Source organism: Vespa mandarinia, chromosome 8 (assembly GCF_050613455.1).
Source record: "Vespa mandarinia isolate Hongniang chromosome 8, ASM5061345v1, whole genome shotgun sequence".
Lineage (NCBI taxonomy): Eukaryota > Metazoa > Arthropoda > Insecta > Hymenoptera > Vespidae > Vespa > Vespa mandarinia.
Window position 1 is genome coordinate 6,291,966 of NC_140817.1, and position 18,035 is coordinate 6,310,000.

At 29.5% G+C, this 18,035-nt stretch overlaps 1 protein-coding gene across 4 annotated transcripts in view; it reads right to left on the reverse strand.

Moving 5' to 3' along the window:
• Window positions 1-18,035, reverse strand: part of LOC118449776 (uncharacterized) — a 166,572-nt gene that overhangs the window by 146,052 nt on the left and 2,485 nt on the right. The window lies entirely within an intron of this gene.

The following is an 18,035-nucleotide window of genomic DNA, read 5'->3' on the forward strand; positions in this document are numbered from 1 at the left end:
TTTTTTCGGATTAGATAGTATATTTCCAACATGGAAAATGTTCGCTCGCAATTTATTTATCGCTTAATATTAATACAAATCTTTATTGAATAATATATCACTTCACATTTTATCTTAATATTTTTGTTACTAAAATTAAAAAAAAAAAGAAGAAAGAAAAAAAGAAAAGAGAAATAAAAAAAATAATTAACAAAAAAAGGTGAGATATTAAAGCTACTTATCTTCTTTCTTTTACTTTTTTTTTTTTTTTCACTAGAGATATTAAGTTAAATTCACAAAGAAGACGTATCAGCGTGCTTCTATGAAGAAGAAATGAAGGAAAGCAAGGACGTCGAAAGAAATAGTCTCTCTCTCTCTCTCCCTCTCTTTCTCTCTCTCTCTCTCTCTCTCTCTCTTTCTTCGTCGCTTCATTGTATTATATTGTTCGTCAGCAAAAAGCTTTGGCTACCTTTTCCATGAAAATACAATTAAATCTCGGCGTCCTCCTTTCGTTGAAAAGACGTTGGCAATACTATTGCTTGAAAAGAGATAAAGAAAGAAGAGCGAGAAGGATGGAAAAAAGAAAACAAAAATATATATATATATATACAAATATATAAGTAGAAATAATCTAGAAAAGCTTGAAGTTATCGAGAGACGAGGGAGTATGGTACCCGGGGGCAAAGAAAAATTCGTTTTCATTCGTATATATATATATATATCGAAGCACCTGCCTTCAAGAAAACTCTCGAAACGGTTGGAGTAATTACGATGGGAAGAAAATTGCGAAGGAAAACTCGTTGATTATAATTCGCTCGAGCACGACCGTCCTACGTTTTCTTATTATTATTGCGGCTCGAAAGATCATATTTATGAGAATCTCTGCGGTCTCGAGAAAGCCAACGGGGAGAAAAAATGGCTTGCCGCCATATCCGGAGGACGAACGAACGAACGACCGACTAGAATTTCTTCGTTCTCCCGCGAGAGACCATTTGAAGTTTTTTGAAAGATACAAAAGAATCTCTTCTCGGTTCATTAAGATGGACACAATCGGTATTAGAAAACGATTACGAACAATAATTTCTCATTTCTGATAAAAATTCTGATTAGTTATTCCATTTGTTTTTCTCGGTAGTCATACGAGAACGTAGATAGAAGAATATAACTCGAAATAAATAATAAAATATAAATTTAAAAAAAAAAAAAAAAAAATAAATAAATAAATAAAATAAAAACTAAATTCAGTCCAAAAGTTTTTCATCTTAATGATCATTCTAAGATAATACAGAATCATGTAAGTTGAAACGAATAGTAAATTAGTAAATTAAAAAAGAAAATAAATAAATAAAAACTAAATTTATTCAAATTAATTTCCATTTTAACACGCTGAAAGAGAAAGAGAGAGAGAGAGCGCCTTTAGAGTAAACGGCAAACGGCCACTCAATTTTGCAGACTTTATTTAATCCTTTGAGTGATGTGGGCGCATAATATAGTATACGCGACTGAGCGTAAGACGCGCACTATTATCTGTGGGCGCATATATGCGCCTTAACTTATGTCTTACGCAACCATTAGACATGAAATAATGACCGTACACGGTGTACTTAATACTTCTGTTTTTAGTTCCAGGCCTCTATTAAGCTTTTTACTCGCTTTGTTCTGCACTCAAACGCGTTAAAACATTTTCAAGATTTCCCATATTTTTTTTATTTTTAAGACTTAAAAGTATACGCATCTTTACTATAAGTATTATAGATACGATATTATATAATAAATTCTTCCGTATATTTTGTCCAGAGAAAGGAGGAAGAAGAAGAAGAAAAAAAAAGAAAAAGTAAAAAAATTTTATGAACGCCATCGATTCGTTGATGTTAAATATTTTTAATCGACAAAAATTGTTCAATTACGTAAAGAAATGCACGAATAGAAAATATTATTATAGATTCCTCAGATCCAAAAGAATTTTATTATTACTTTTTATAATCTAGCACAAAGTTTATTAATTTTTCTATTACTTCGAATATACTTTATATCCACGTAGAAATTAACATGGTACAATTTTAATTGCGATCTCATCCGTTTTCTTTTTCACAATAAGACTACATAACAAGTTCAAATGATAATTTGCTCAGAAAATTCGTAGCATCCATTTGTCGTAGGTATAACATGGGCGTATCTGGTGCACGAAAGCTCTCTTTGTTCCGCTTTATGCTACGATTATTACAAGCAAGAATCTCTCATCCGGTTATATCGTTGTCGTCGTTGTCGTCGTCGTCGTCTTCGTCTTCGTCGTCTTCATCGTCGTCTTCGTTTTCGTCCCGTTGGTTAACAAAGCAGAAAAAAGAAAAACAAAAAACAGTTCTTTGCGCATTTCGCTAAGTAAAATCGTCCATCTTTCTTTTTTTTTCTTTTCCCTTTTCCTCATTTTTCTTTTTTTTTCTTTTTTTTTTTTTTTTTCATAATCAACATACTCAAAAAATTCATCATTCCATCCAGGATTTCAATTCGAGGTCGAGCTCCTTTCTAAAGCAAACTCGAATCGAGTTTCGCTCGGTCTCGCTTTGCCGGACAATGCGCTGACCCGATTGAGCGTTCGTTAATTGATGCAGCTTAATTAATATGCAAAGTCAATGAACATGTAGCACTCGTTGGAGAAACTTAGAAGCAAGCTGAAAACTTCTAATTCCGTTCGCGAATTCGTATTATATACAAATCTTTCTAACATATATATATATATATATATATATATATATATATATATATACACGAGTATTCAATAAATTTAGAATGAAAAATATTTTTATCTAACGCTTAATGGAATTTAAAGTGTGTCTGATTACATTGAATTACCGTAATCATTCTTATCAAAACGGTACGTGTGTTAGCGTTAAGTGATATCTTCGAATATTACCAGGAAATTTATTCTACATATACGAAAGATACTAAGAAATGAATTACGAAGCATCGAAAGGAAAAAATATCTATAAACGTATATAACAGTAGTATCATAATATTTTTTCTCTTTTTCTTTTTATTATCACATGTATAACATTTATTGATATCTTTCGAGAAAAGTTATTTCGTATAAATTATATTGTTATCAAACTATACTTACAAAGATAATTAATTAAGATCTCCTAATCTCAATGAACTTCTGCAGGCTTCGTTTCGACGAAAAAGAAGAAAAAAAGAAAAACATTAAAACATGATTAATACGGGAAAAAAAAAAGCTATTTATAAAATTTTTTTTAAACATAGTCAATAAGTTAACATGTAAATATATTTCATATAAATCAAATCTTTTCTCGCAAATTTATATCAATATATCTATGCTATTGAAAATCAGATAGCATTGTCAAATAATAATCAAGAAAATTTTGATTTTTGCAAGAAAGAAAAAAGAAAAGAAACAAAGAAAAACAAGAAAAAAAAAACATATGAATAAATTGATTAAACTCGCAAACAGATTGAGCCCAGATACGAGATCTAAACGAGACACTTCTATATATGGTCGCTAATAACAGTATAATAATCGTAGAAATTGATGCTACGTTAGAATTATATGTAATCATAAAAAAAAAAAAGAGAGAGAGAAGAAAAAAAAAAGGATTTGATTAGCAACATTTATTATATATATATTCATTGAGGTGTAAAAAGAGAAAAAAATACGGAAGTAAAGGAATAAAAATTACGAGTTGAAAAAAAAAAACAAAAAAGTCATAAAAGAGAACTATCGTTCGAATACATTTATATGCGTCTTATATATTCAGTGAATAGAATGATTATGTATTGATCCCGACTACACGGTCCTTCCACTACTTTTTTTTTTGTTTTTTCTTCTTTTTTTTTTTTTTACGATGAACTTCGCTCCCATGAGTTTAACGCACATATTCAGGAGGGTTGTAATGGTGTCTTTGAAAACGTGTTCCTTTGTACCAAGAGAACGACGACCGCCCCAGGATGTTTTAAAGTTTTAACGTATCGAGGGTGGTAAAACTACAAAGATCTTATGTAACCGAGGAAAATCTATAGAAAAGGTATTTCAATTTTCCCTTAGACCTTCAATGAGAAGAGCGAACATTTTCTAGTAGGTTTTACGGTTCTTGAATGGCCCGATAAGAATTCGATTCCGATCTGCTACCGAATAATATATCCGTCGGCTTTTCATACTACTTTTCCTAAGCTCTTAACGACAAGATTTTTCTTTTTTCTTTTTTTCTTTTTTTATTTCTTTTCTTTGTTCTTTTTTATTTCTCTTCCTTTATATTCCCTTCCATGGTATAATAATTCGATTTTTTTTCTTTACTATCTTTCTCTTTGTCCTTATGATAGGATTACATGATATTCAAAGAAAAGAAATATAACGAATATATATATATATGTGTGTGTGTATGTGTGTGTGAGTATATATATATATATATATATATATATATATATATCTTTAGCCATTGCGAATTTAAATAAAAAACCTATATTCATAAAATTTAAATATCTACGACTTTATCGTAGAAATCTTTCAGAGATAAAACGTATTTACCAAAGATTTTCATGTAAACGATATTTGATAATTTCGAAGAAAGAGCTTTAGAAAAAAAAATATATATATATATATATCCTAACGAGGATTTTTCGACAAAAATTAACATCCCTGGTTGCATTCAAAAGTAATCACACTTGGTGATTTATTCAAGAGGCAAGGCACGTAGAGCTACCTACATCCGCGTCACGCGGACATACATAACGTGCGTAGAAACGTGGATCTACGCGTGTCATCCTTTTTTATTGTTCTTACGTGACATTATTTAGATATTCTACGTAGCGATGCACTTTCCAAGAGCCTATTCATTTATATGATACACGGACCATTTTTTTTTCTTCTTTTTTCTTTGTTTTTTTTTAACAATAAATTCAAAAGAACGACATCTATTAAATGTCTGACAAATATCTGTATCAATGAAAATAATATCTTGCAAACAATAATAAATCAAAGCTTTAATTTGAATTTGTCAGTAGAAAAAAATTTTTACATGGCATAAAATTTACATCGGCACAATTTCCGAATAATGTGCAAAGAAATTAGAACAATCTGTAAAAATTTAAGAAAGTATAAATTAAGACAAATTGAAAATCCATTTTTTATTATTGCCATTATTATTATTATTATTGTTATTATTATTATTATATATACCTATCGTATTTATCAGAGTTTATAAGAATTATCTTCATTCAAATGGTAACAAAAATGTAAAATGGAACGGTCCTTTGATCCAGCCAATAGATCAAGTGTTTTAGAGAGAGAGAGAGAGAGAGAGAGAGAGAGAGAAAGAGAGAGAGAGATAGAGAGAGAGAGATTATCGTAATTAATGCCACACGATAGATCATCCTCGTGGGTGATCATTAATGATACATTCAATGGTAATTAGTCAAGCAATGAAATAATAGATCATCGGGCGAATGGCCGATTAAGACCATGCAATGCATTTGCAAACTCAGCTACTCAAGTATAACAAAAAAGATTCGTGAACAAAGACGAGAATTCTTCTTTGTTTCCCGACTTTTTTTTTACTATATGAATACTTATCTATTACCAAACGGCACATATTACATGTAAACGCTATTGAAAGATAGAAACGTATGTACGTACATTCTTTACAAATCGAATATAAAAAGGTAGTATATTTAGGACCGAATACCTAAAACATTTTCCAACGTATTCTTATCTACTGGAACTGAAACTCTTATTATCACTGATTTATGATACGGATTATTGAAACATACGCTCCAGATCGCGATAAGAAACAGATTTACTTACAGATTGCGTCCCTTGTATCCATACTATTATCTACATGGAACATATGTACATAAGACTCGTTTACGCAACAAATGGAATAGCTACTTATTTGAAATGTTTTATCGAAAAGCTTTGTTAAATCACTATTGATAATTATAACATGGCTCTCAAGTTAACACTAATCGTAAGATCAAATTGATTGGACAAATATTTTATTCTACTTAAATAACTACAAACTTTTGTACAAATATTTGATGGAATCAGAAAATTTGCAATGATTTCAACGTACGAAAGAATCTACGAAGGCTCCAACAGATATTATACAAAATCATATTTTCAAAATAATTATCTCAAAAAAAAAAAAAAAAAAAAAAAAAAAAAGAAAAAAAAAAAAAAATAAGTCATACCGATTGTCAAAAGTAAACGATTTTCTATACATTTCTATTGTAATTAAAAAATTAATAGATTTCCTTACAGAAAAAAAAAAAGAAAAGGAAGAAAAAACGTAACATTTTAACTATAAAAAAAAAATAATTTAATACACGGTCATATGGCGAATTAAACGAAATTAAATAAAAAGAAAAAATTAAATAAATAAATAAAGACGAAAGAATTTAACGTTACTTAGAGTAAATGACATTCGGGAAAAGATATAAATAATAAAAAAAAAAAAAAAAAATTGAACGATTTGAAGTCGTATTTTATCTTGTCGAAACGAAATGCGCACCCAGTACACTGGCTTCGTAAAATCGATGTTAAAGAGCGAATTAGAATTGAATAGAAGATGGTTAAAGTTCGAGGGCGAATCTTTGGTTGAGCGATCGTGAGAGTACAACGGGGAGATAGTAGGTGTAGGTAGGTCAGTGATGCCGAGGTCGATGCCGAGGTCGATGATGAAGCTGAGACCGTGGCCGAGCCGAACTATATTCGCCCGGTTCAAAACCGGGTGGGGCACGGAGCTACCCCAATCGATAAACCTCCGCCCGTCGACATTCGGACTGGGTCATGAGTTCTCTCTACTTCTAAGGAAATATAATCTGAAGTAAACGTAAATAAATACATAGGATATCTCTATTAAATAATAATAATAATAATAATAATAATAATAATAATAATAATAATAATAATTTAAAAAGTGAAAATAAATAAAATAAAATTAAATAAAATTAAATTAAATTAAATTAAAGAATAATTATATGTTTCGATATAAATCATATATTTCAATAAATTATTAAAGATCAAACGTGATAACTATTGAACGTAACATTATTTAGAAAAAATGTTTTATTCGTCAAGATAATATCTCTGATTCACCTACATCTCCTTGTAAAATATAAATGCTTCAATAATACGTATAAAATGAAATTACAACAAACAATATTAGTAAATATAATCTTTTATATGTATTATTATTTCTGATCTTTTTTCATATTAAAAAGGGTGAAAAACAATTAATCCTATATTTGAAAATATCTATATTGACTGCATTGTATAAATCTCATTGTACTTTTGAACGAATAAAAATATACATATATATATATATATATATATATATATATATATATATATAAATTGTTATGATTTGTATTAGTTCAGTGTACAACTATTGTATATATTATCAATTATCAATTTTTATTCTACGACCAAAAAGTTGTAGGGAAAAAACAAAAAGAAAAAAAAGAAAAAAAAAAAAAAAAATACAAAAAGAAAAAATATATATGTAAAAAATCACATAACAATCAGAATAATAATCCATTCTTGTTTGGTTTTATCTACCAGTAATTCGTTACGTAAAAGTCCGAGGAAACAGCTAGATCGAGAAAGGGAAACGTCGAGTAGAGCTTGCCACGATTATCCATTCCGTCCACGACTTAAAGGGAATGTGACTCTTCGCGTGTTCCACGCTTACAAGGTCTTTGTACTCATGGCAGTCGTGGCGCACAAAGGGGCACTTGTAAATCCATGTCAAACGAGTCACCATGGAGATTCGAATGGTGCGCTTAATTTATATGCGCTCTAACTAGTCTCCCATCGTTCCGTATTTCCCGTAGCACGACCCTACTTCTTAATAACAATCGCTTTCTCAGCATTGTGTTCCCTTTTTTTCTTTCTTTCTTTTTTTTTCTTCCTTTTTTTTCTTTTTTTTTTTGTATTATTTTCTACATAAAACACGCCAAGAAGGTGAAACTTCTTTGGACAAGTAAAACGGAAGGAAAAAAATCTCTCTACAAGGTGTTAGGAAAAAATAATACTATAGTTTGATCCATGAATTGAATATGTTTCTTTTCTTCTTTCTAATATTCATTAGGAAAAACATATTCAATAACGATCATTCTCAAAATTATTCCATTCGAATAATTATTAAAATATTTTCGATCGTACTATTGACAAAATATTATTATATATTTGTTTAGTTACACGGGATTCGCAATCTTTTATGCATCTCACATAACCCACTGGACATGTATATAAGTAACTGGCGTATCCTTTCTATAAATGGATAAAACTGTAGTTTAAGTATCTCAACGTGAATAAAATAAAAATAAAATATATATATATATATATATATATATATATATTCATTAATTGTATTCGTAAAACTACATATTGTTTGTCCCAAAAGGTTTGAACCATATTTCAGAAATGTATCGAGAGGATCTCATAGTATAACTTTATAACTTATATTATCTTTTTTCTTTTTGTTTCTGGTTTTATTTCAGGTCTCACGATGCACATATTTCCAAAAGTTTTACCACATATAGAAAATATGTTCAATATTCTTAACTTTTTATTTCACTTATTATACATGAAATACATATAAATATATATATATATATATATATATATATATATATATATGTATCTGTCGTTTAGGAAGTTATGTAAAAAGAAAGAAAAAAAAGAAACAAATTCTAAAGAATAAATATACATGTATACATGCGAATGAACAATGTAATAAATACAACTTTATAGTTGCCAAATAATATCTCGACTTACGATCGCATAAACGCATTTATGCTATTTCGATTACGAACATTTTTATCACGTATTTACTTTCTATATTTTATAATGGTTACTGATTTATCGTATAACCATCTGTCCATGTTAAAAACATTTGATAACTTTGAAAGAAATCATTTTTCTAATTATGTTCATTTAGAGTTTTCTTATTTATCTTGATAGATATAATACTACGAACACTTAAAGTTTAATTATAACTTATTTCGATACTTTCTGGGATAAATGTATTAACTCTTAAAAACTATCAAAAAAAGAAAAAAAAAAGGAAAAAATCAGGTTAACGTTGTCACATGTAATGAAATTTTATCAAAGTTTATTATTTTTTTATTTAATAGAAATCAATAAGAAAACTAGTGCAATTAAAAGTTTTAATTAATAAATATATATATACATATATATTGTTATTATTGTTATTGTTATATATTAGATGAAAATAATAGAAATAAAAGAAATTGTTTGAGCAATGATCGCAAATAAGATTTCAATAATTACGACAGATATAATTTGATTACACTTTGAGAATCCTACTTTATATCGTTTATTTTTTAACGATGAAATTACATCCATAAAAGTAGAATTTAAAGATTAAAAAATTATCGAATTTCATGAGAAAGTCACGGTAATATTTCCTCTTTCGACTTATTGTCGGACAAAGAAACAACGGTAAAATGGCTTACGTTATTCCAGCAGGTATCCATGCAAGCAAGTATAACCCCGGCTAAGCGAAAATTCGAATAATCCGATAGAAAGGCGCTTTATGGGATAACGGCGTGAGCACGAATAGGACAAGGATGGAGATCGATACCGGAATGGCGAACTTTACAACTTCCTTTCTCGAGTTTCTCGAGTTGCGATTTGCGCACCGGTAGATCGCTACTCTTGAAATAAAGTCGGGACCATCTTCGAAAAGGCAATTGTCTTCTCTGCACGGAAGCGGTTTCCCTCTTCGCCAACCACTTCCGGGAGAACGGATTCAGTTACTTCAAGCGATAGAATAACCCGTCCTCGTTCTTCTTAATTCAATCTACTTAGATACATCGTATTTTCTCTATTTATTGTTTCTCTCTTTCTCTCTCTCTCTCTTTCTTTCTTCTTCTTTCTTTCTCTCTTTTTAAATATTATTTTATACAACGTATTACCCAACGTAACAATCAAGTTACGTGGGACACTACGAAAAACCGCGAATACCGACAAGTACAGTTAATATTAAATATGTATGTATTTATGTACATTCTCTAAGATTGAAGTTAGTCGTGATTAAATCTTATCATAAGATTATTTAACTTTTATTAATCATTTATACGTATGGTTATATATATTCTTCTATATACGCCATTATATTCTAATAAAAGTCTAACGTTAATTATTTAATATTCATGGATAAAGGTATAATTTTTGACTCATAAAGCAAACAACACGCTTATGGATTCGAATATATTTAATCATTAATCAAATTAATCGTTAATCACTTCATTTATTGTAAGTTGACTTGTAGTTTATTGCCAGTATTAATCGAACGTTTCATCAAAGATAATTAATTTTGTATATTTTATAACAATTGTAAAAATTTAAGTCTTATCAAAAAAAAATATTCGTGTAATTTCATCATTTTTACGTGAACAACGTGAAAATTATGCTAAATGATTCATGAGAAACTTGGAACTTTGAAAAAAACATGTCAAGAGAAAAATTCATACGAATCAAAAAAAAAAAAAAAAAGGACAAAAGTTTAGATTCGAATATGTAGAGGCGGTATCTTTGAACGCGTGGTTGGCATTATTGACGGTACTCTTTAAAAATAGAGAGGCGTTCCAACTGTAGAAATACGTTTCCTGCAGCAGCCCTCTTCTCGAACGGTTCAACCGATACAAACCGTTGTGGTTCACGAGACTAGAATATTTGCGTGATTACAAAATTTACCGTCTGTCCTTATAAAAAAGCAAACTTTCAGATCAAACGGAATCATTAACGTGGATTACATGTTAATGGCTGACAATATTAAAAATATTTCTATAACAAAATTTCTATTACCTTAAATCATTAACGTTCAACATATAAGATTCTTCAAATATTTTTTAATCCACAAATTATCATCAACAAAAGTTTCATCATCTTTGATATTAATTTTTTACGACCTATCATAAATAAAAAAATTTTTACAACCGCGCATTAAGATGACGGAACGTATATTTTACGCCTACGCATTAATACGTATAATCTTTATAAATCTAAAAAAATATAAAAACATAATAAATCATCTAAGATATAAAAATGTAAAAAAGACTTCCTGAATATTTCAAATATAGCGAGGACACAATCTCGTGATAGTCGTGCCTAGAAACTGTTCTTTCTAGTGCAACTTTCAAATGTGAGAAAAGCTCGAGAGAATAAAAAAAAAAAGAAAAGAAAGAGAGAGAGAGAGAGAAAGAGAGAGAGAGAAAAGGAAAAAAAAGAAAAGAAAAGAGAAGGAAGATATGACATATACATACGTATTTACATACATTATGTATATATGTATGTACGTGGACGAGTGGTTCGCGACGCGACCACAACGGCTCATTTAGGGGTCGTTAGTTCCGCTTTGGCCAACGAGAAAGAGGAGGAATGGGTGGTAGGGAGGGTAAGAGAAAGAAAGAGAAAGAGAGACAGAAAGAGAGAGAGAGAGAGAGAGAGAGGGAAGGAGGGGAATGAAAAAAGGAAATAAAGAAAGAGACAGAGAAAGAGAGGAGGAGTTCGTTCACCCAGGCGTGCCTCTTCTCTTTCGCTATGCTCCCATGCGTCTCCCTTAAAGCATTATCCCACTAGTGGATACGGCTCGAGTAGTACCCAAAGCTAGCTCGTTCTCCTATCTAATCGATGGCCTCGAACCGCAGAAGGAGGAAGAAGAAGCCAAAGGAAGAAGAGGAAGAAGAAGAAACTTCGCCTCGTACTCGTGCGCCCACGATCGCTCCTACGAGAGGGAGTCAAACACTCGTTCCTACGCCCAACTGCACCCAGTGTAAATAGTGTGAAACGTTATTGCCAAGCAGTCAGAATAGAGAGAGAGAGAGAGAGAGAGAGAGAGGAATGGAGCTTTCGCGAGCTTTTACCTCGACGCATAACAGTTTTCAAAAATGACTAGACTAGAAGCAAGATTATTCTAAAGTCGTTCGAGATACAGTAGTACCTCGATTATTCGAATATCAGTTATCTGAAAGACCGGTTATACCAACTAGAATGACTCATATTGTGTACGTAAGTATCTATATATTCATAATACTTCGTATGTTAGTCTAATTATAAATATTGAATAGCAGACTGATTAAGATATTCAAAGAACGAAGTTTGCTATGAAGGATATCGGATTGATGAAAATATATACAAAAAAAAAAAGAAAAGAAAAAGAAGAAAATAAAACATAAAAGTAAAACGAGAAAATTGTTAATCTTATTTCTTGATTTAAAAGAGAAAAAAAAAAAGAAAAGAATATACAAACGAAGGAAAAAATAAAAAATGTATAATTTGATAATATTTCCTAACGTCTAAAGAAGTTTTTTAAAAATATATTTTCTAACTCGAGTATCGTCAAATTGATAACTATAAAATTATTTCTTTCGTGCTGAAAAAACTATTATTTGTAATTTATGTTTCATAATTTTGCCATATCGCTACTCATTCAGTCGGTGTTCACTATCACTATTAAAATATGACGTGACTTTATAGATAAAACTTACGATAAAATGTAAAATTTTTTTTATTATTATTAAAAATTTAACAAGTACAGAGACCTGTTCGTAGATTGTAGCTTTATTATTATATGCAGTTTGTTCCATTAACGGCATAAAGTATGTACGTATATAAATACGTACGTATGCACGTACCTACATATGCACTTTAGATACACAAATTGACGTCTACAAAAATAACTTCCTCTTGGCCAAGATTACTCTCTCTCAGTTCGTGCACGCTCGCATACGTTCATCCTAAGAACGTTCCTCGAGTACTTATAGAAAATTCGTATATTGTGTGTGCGTGTGTGTACGCGCGCACGTACATGTGCATGTACGTTATACCTATCCAATAAATTTTTTTTTCTACGGATTTCGACCCGTCTAATAATCGTTTTTAAAAAGATATTTTCTTCTTTCTTTTTCTTTTCTTTTTTTAAGTTTAGACATTAAATGCGTAGGCTAGCTATGCCTAGATAACGCAAGAAGAAGAAGAAGAAGAAGAAGAAGTGGAAACACTTTGAGGAGTGGTCCGGCTGCTGGACTCGTAAGATTTCAAAGTTGACCCGTTACGAGAATAACTTCTTGGCGACGGACGAAACGACGAAACGACGAAACGACGAAATGACGATGTACCACGTTCATATAGTACAACATGCATACAAGATGTAAATCTTCCGAGAGGCCGATAGATGTAAACTAAAGTAGAACGAAGAACGACGAGTACGATATTAACACTTTCGTGACCTGCAACGTACTCACTTATATGTATGTATTTTCATAAGTTAAATAATTATATATTATACATAATTTAAATAATTAATTAAATTATATATAACATAAGTTAAATAATAAGTACAATTAATTTTTATTAGTACCATTAAAACGAACAAGCTGACGAAAGTTTCATACTGCTATCATTGTTTTTCTTTTTTTTACTGCGATATTAATTACTTTACAAGTTAACCTAGAGAAAAGGAAATTTAATTTATAAATATAAAGTTTTATCTTAGTCGATAAATTAAAATATAATTTATTTAAATAAAAATATGAATATTATGAAAATTCAGATAAATTGTTGAACAGTTTTTTTAGTATCAAAGAGATGAACTAATTGTAGATAAAAAAAAAAAAAAAAATTAAAAAAAGAATAGATAGACACCTTCGGATTGTTAAAACGGAGAGAACATTTTTTACGCGTTAAATATTAGATTTTCTTGCTGAATAAATTCCTGTTGTTTTAATTTCATGCGCCGATAATTATGACAACGGACTAAAACGAAAAATTGATTTAACGATTTATATTATATTATATTATATTATATTATATTATATTATATTATATTATATTATATTATATTATATTATATTATATTATATTATATTATATTATATTATATTATATTATATTATATTATATTATATTATATTATATTATATTATATTACATTATATTACAATTATATTACATTATATTACATTATACAATTTTATATTTTATTATATTATATAATTATTTATGTTTTAATAATCTGGAAAAACATAGAGAAAAAGTTTTTTCTTCAATGTACTGTTTAATGACTTTGCAAAGTTTACCAGTAAACATAATTCTGTTGTTGTTTATTTTAATAACGAACTAAATATCATTTACTTTTCAGTATATTTTGTTTTTGTGCTTATTATTTTCAGTATACTTCATTTTTTTGAAAATGTGCATGTACCTACTTGATTTTTCCGACGATTTACAAAGGAAAAAACATAAGCAAATAACGAACCTATTATCGTACATTCCGTACAACTTTTCAGAAATATTTTTGTACATCACAAAAAAAAAAATAATAATAATAATAAGAAAGCTCTAGTATCATTTTAAATTAAATTAACATAATTATACATAATTACAAAATATAAATGAATACACCTATTATTCATAACTTCCTTTTTCGAATAGAACTGAAATATTTTTTTTTTTCTTTTTTTTTTTTTTTTTTTTAATGTGTCGTATAAAAAAAATATTTTAACGCGATACTCGTGTTCATTAATAATAGAATTATGTATAATATTATATTATAAAGGATTTACATTACAGTAAGCACTCTTTGAAAAATATTTTCTTACACAATGGAAAAATATTTTTTATTACGAATGTAAAGGTATATCTCAATAGGAAAAATATATTATTTAGTCCACTTATTTAATTATTGGCATATATATATATATATATATATATATATATATAAACTGTTATCTATTTATAAATAAAGTATTTTTTTAAACCGGTGAAATTTCATAACTTAATCTTCCTTTCCTCTAATTTAAATCGAGATCGATAAAAATACGAAATATTCAAAATAGAAAAAAAAAAGAAACAACGACACAATCAAAAGACATAATAAAACGTATAGTACACACACACACACACACACACACACACACACACACACACACACACACACACACACATACATACATATATATATATATATATATATATATATATATATATATATATATTGATAACTTCCACTGGCTTTAATTGATAAAAAGAATAGTAGTATTCGTTCTACGTAAATCTCCTTTCAACAGAGAAGTTCTTCTTCCTTCGGCTTTTCTCTTCTAGCGATGGCGATCGTAGTTAATCGTGGGTGGAATCGGAGGTCAATAGGTATGCTTGACTCGATCCATGAGAGAAAGAAAGGTAGAGAAAGAGAAAGAAAGAGAAAGAGAGAAAGAGAGAGAGAGAGAGAGAGAGAGAGAGAGAGAGAGAGAAAGAGAGAGGTAGAGAACGGTCACGTTCGAGCTAGGATAGAAAACCAGTATATTTCGATAGGATAGACGAGATATACCGATGGAAACCGTAAGCGTTAAAGTTAGCTTTGAATCCTGGGTGAATATCGCTTTGGTGTCGTCTTCTTTTAATCGGCGAGTCTCGTGCAATGCAGAAATACGATACACTCGGACGAAAGGACGAAAGCAGGTCGAAGAGTCAGCGAATTCCATTGAATCGCGTTAAGGATAAGCCTTCGCTCTTTTCCTTAGCAAATTAACATGTTTTAGATCGTTGGCAAACTCTATTATGTAAAAATTAGCACCTGTCGCAGATTTTCTCTTTTTTTTTTGCTTCTTTCATATAAATAAATTTCTAACGTTCGAAAGGATACATCTAAAGGAATTAGTAATCTCATTTGCACGTAAATAGGTTGTATCGATGTATCGTACTAAGATTATTTTAAATGTCATAGATATAAAAAAAAAAAGCAATAATAATAATAAAATTGTAATAATAATTTCACCCAACGTATTAAACTATACGTATTTATACGGGCTGTAAATTATAAATAACTTTATTTATATTATATATTAAATATATCGTGTATTATAATTAGAAAAATGTATAAATTGTACATATCTAAAAAGAACTACACATAAAAAAAAAAAAGAAAAAAGAAAAAGAAACAAAAAGAGTCGATGATTTGAACATGAAGAAACAAATTGTAAATCGATAACTTATAAATTTTAATCGTGAATATCAAAAAATCTTTCTCTCTTTCGATTATTTTGACCCTTTCGATGGAAGGCTTTTTAACAGCGGCTGCTGTTTCCGTTTCAGGGTTAAGGGCTCGAAAAGATGCATCTGGATTACGTGGCCGGGAGAACTGCATTTAGAAAGGTCGTTAAGAACTCGTTAGAGAAACGCGTTTGCTCGACGTCGAGTCGATATCTCGAGGGTGAGATGTAGCAGGCCTTCACCCTCGAACTCTCTTTCTCTCTTCTCTTGCGACGCTTCGCGACTGTTCCTATAAATACGTATCTCTGTTAGCCCAATTTGCTTCGCTTTCACCCTTTAACCCCGCCGCGCCCCCGGTCGGTCACTTCAATGTCCTCCAATTAGTAAATTAGTCGGAGCATAACGGCATCGTGTTTTATTGCCACGAATCGCGAACTCCAGAACTCCAGCGATGCCCGATTTAACCCCCTGTCTCTGACTAGTATTATATCACGGATATATCCTCTCTAGAAAATGAATTATATTTTTAGTTTATACCCGAGGACCTTTTGACGTTGTCATTACTTTCCTTAATATAGCTTTTAATATAACTACACTATAAAGAAGATTTATTATTAAATCAAAAATTGTTACATCAGACCCATTATATGAGATGACATCTTTATCAAAGTACCGATAATTTAGATATAAATGATTAAAGTTTCATCAGGACGAAAACTATTTATGTATGTGACACGAATTTTTTTTAATTTCAATAACAACTACTATCTTATCGTTTAAATTAAATAGACTATATTTGTTTCAAATCATTTAATCCTAGCGATTAAATATAATTGACAAATTTTACCTATCATTTTATTGTATCTCTTTATATATATATATATATATATATATATATATATCTTTTTTCTTATCGCGTTTCTATAATTTAATGATCATGTTAATATCAAGAGAAACGGTAAAATTGTAATTTCGTCGAAGTTCAGTGAATATCTTAAGTCTTTTAGAAATGTCGAAACAGTATACGAGTCACATTTCACCGGAGATAAATTCTTCTTAATGTGTTTTTCGTATATAGAACACGCTGGAAATTCCTCCCTATCGATCGCATGGTGAAGGTCATGTCCGCGACACGCTAACATTTGGGTCTCGGTTGCTACGATGTATAAGTATCTATATAATATCTACATATATAAATTTATTATGTTTAATTTTTTTCAAAAACGTATTACTATATATATTAATAATAATAAAATATTGATGGTAAAGAATAATAAAAATGAATAATATTCAATATAGAGTATAAAATAAATAAAAAAAAAATGGAAAAAATATAAAAATAATAATAAGGGATATAAAAAATGAAAAATGGGGAAAATTTATAGGACGGTAAAGAAAATGAGAAAGAAAATTTGGAAACTTCACAATAAGATTTTCTCAACGACGAATAATTCGTCGGAATAATAATGTTAGTATGAGCCGGCAAGTGGGACGACACTCGAATGATTTTAGGTTAGGTTAGGTTCGCCCACTTTGTCGTCTGATCGGACGGAAGTATAGAAAATGGTATTGTATACGTAGGCGAGCGTGGTAAGAAAAATAAGAAGATGGAGAAAAAAGGAAAAAAAATAAATAAATAAAAGAAAGCACGGAAGAAATTTTGATGCAAGGTGTTCTTCCTTTCGTGATATATCCCATAAATTATTGGTAACAGAAGCTAGCGGATAAGAATAAAAAGTAGTAAGTAACGTACAATCTGATTTAATAACATATAATTCAGATTTAACCATTCAGCCGACATAAGAACGTATAATTTTTTTTTTATTATAAATGTCAAAAATTACGTATTGATTTTAAAAGCATCGTGATCGATAAAAATAAAATTTATTTATTGTATAAAAAAAAAAAAAGAAAAAAGAAAAAAAAAAGAAAAAAAAGGAAAAGAGAGACTACAAATTTCAATGATAATTTCAATGAATTATTCAACCAATATCCTAATGACACACAAAATCGATAAATTATTAATTAT